Genomic DNA, 2698 nt, shown 5'->3' with positions numbered 1-2698 from the left:
TAATCTTGTTGTTATTTTCATTTGGAAGCTCTTTCGTTCAAGTTCTCCGCTTTATTTTTCCGCACTACATTATTTTCCGAAAGCGTTTATATTCTTTAATTTTCTGCACTTCTTTATTTTAAATTCTTAATATTGCAATTGCTGTTTTTAATTGTTTTGGTCATTGCTATTGTTACTATTTTTAGTTTCTAAATGCTACATATCAATGTCATCTACTACCATATACATATATAATTTGCTTTTGTACGTAATGTTCGTGTGTGTGTGTGTGTATATATATATATATATATATATATATATATATATATATATATATATATATATATATATATATATATATATATATATATATATATATATATATATATATATATATATATATATATCGCATTGCTACTATTTGTATTTATTATTATTATTATTATCATATTTATGTTTCTATTTTGCATGCATCATAGTAATATAAGTTTTGTTTGAATTATGTACGATTAAAATTCCTACAGTCCGGATGTGAGGGCCGTTGTTTCGATGTGACTCAATAAATAAAATTGGCGTATAATTTTAATATTAATTTATTTTTGCGGTACTGATTTTTAGTTTTTAAAGTGAAAAAATATGTGTGAAAGCAAAAACACTAAGGTACTGGTCAATAGCGTGATAGTGTGAGACCGGTCACCGGATCATAAAAATTGGATTAAATTTCTAAAAATAGCGACAATGCTTTAGTCATTAAATAGAATTTATTAGTTTTCAAAAATCATTTCGAAATTGTAATTTGTGGAGCGAAAGCATGACTTTTACAGTTTTGAAAAATATCATGGGCTTCGTGAAAGTGAGCAATGTTTTTAAGTTAATAATTTCTTCCGGAAAATATTTTTAAAACAAAAATAAATGCCAAAGCATGGCTACAGTCTCTACCGCCGAACTCAATCACCACTTGGAATGAACTCGAGAGAGTATCCTTAGCCATATATTTTCCACCAAGCAAAACAGAAGTATTAAGGAATCATATAACTACGTTTAAACAAGTCTAACGAGAATCACTTTTTGATGCATGAGAAAGATATAAAGATATGATAAGACTATGTCCTTATTACGGATTAGGACAATGGTTGATCATTCATGCTCTCTACAATGGTCTACAATACAACACTAGATTAGCCATAGATGTTGTTGTTAGCGGAACCTTAATGAACAAAGCCTTCGAGAAAGCCTACCAACTTATCAAAAACACGGCTCAAAATCATTACCAATGGGGAACCAAAATAGTTCAAGTCGAGAAAACCCAACAGAAAGGAGGAATATTTTAAAGTAAATGGAAATGATCATGTAAATGCTAAAGTAGAGGTACTTACCCAAAAAATCAAGAATTTAAATATAAGCACTCCAGCCATTATAGTTGTTGTAGCCCCAAACTACAAAACTTGTGGAACCAAGAACATATGGCCATTGATTGCCAAATCTTGACTGGTACTACACCAGACCATGTCAATTATGCACAAGAAAATCCTTAATCCAATACCTATAATCCTGGATGGAGGAATCATCCCAACTTTCCTTAAAAGAACAATAACACATTGTTTGCGCCAAGCCCTCCACCTACAAACCCTCCAAGTTATTAAAAGGGAACTGTTGCTGCTCCTCCTACTCATAGAAAGTTAAATTTAAAACTTATGATGGAAAACTTCATTGCATCCTAAACCCAATAGAATAAAGAGTTCATGAATCAAAACACTCATACTAACGAGCTGGTAAACCAATTAGAAAATAAGGTTGAAGTCATGTATACACATAACAAGATGTTGGAGACTCAAATCTCTCAAGTTGTTCATCAGCAAGAAGCCAATACTGCTTCAACTGGCATATTTCTAAGACAACCTCAACCAAATCCTAAGGGACATGCAAACTCTATAACACTACAAAGTGGGACAAAGTTAGATGGACCAGTAGACCCAAGAGTTGAAAACCCTATGATGTATAGGAGAGTAGAGGAAGAACCTGAAGAGTTTACTTATGAGATTCAAGTAAGAGAAACCTTATGTGCCTTCATCTTCGTATAAACCAAATATACCATACCCTCAAAGGCTAGCCAAAACCGAGAATGAGGGTCAATTTAAGAAATTCATCGAGCTCCTAAAATAATTTCATCTTATTATACCTTTCACCGAGGCCATCACTCAAATGCCCTCATATGCTAAGTCTCTAAAAGAGATCTTGTCGAATAAGAAGAAACTTGAAGATGATGAGACAATTACACTCACTGTAAAGTGTAGCGCCATTATCCAAAACAACATGCCACCTAAATTGAAAGACACTGGTAGTTTTACTATTCCTTGTGTAATAGGCAAGTTTGACATCGAAAAGGAATTATGTGATCTCGGAGCTAGTGTCAGTTTGATGCCTCTTTCCATATGTAAAAAACTAAATCTAGGAGACTTGAGACCCACTAGAATGTCCCTCCAATTGGCAGAATGTTCTGTTAAGTACCCTGTGGGAATGCTGGAAAATATTAAAGTTCGCATTGGCCAATTCTATATCCCTATTGACTTCATAATCATAAATATAAAGGAAGATTCTAATATACCCATCATTTTAGGAAGAACTTTCCTGGCCACAACCGGTGCGATAATACACGTGAAACTAGGGAAATTAACATTTGAGGTAGGAAAAGAGAAAATTGAATTTATAAACATAATTG

Source organism: Lathyrus oleraceus, chromosome 7, assembly GCF_024323335.1.
Source record: "Lathyrus oleraceus cultivar Zhongwan6 chromosome 7, CAAS_Psat_ZW6_1.0, whole genome shotgun sequence".
Classification (NCBI taxonomy): Eukaryota; Viridiplantae; Streptophyta; class Magnoliopsida; order Fabales; family Fabaceae; genus Lathyrus; species Lathyrus oleraceus.
This window is presented reverse-complemented; position numbering follows the sequence as displayed.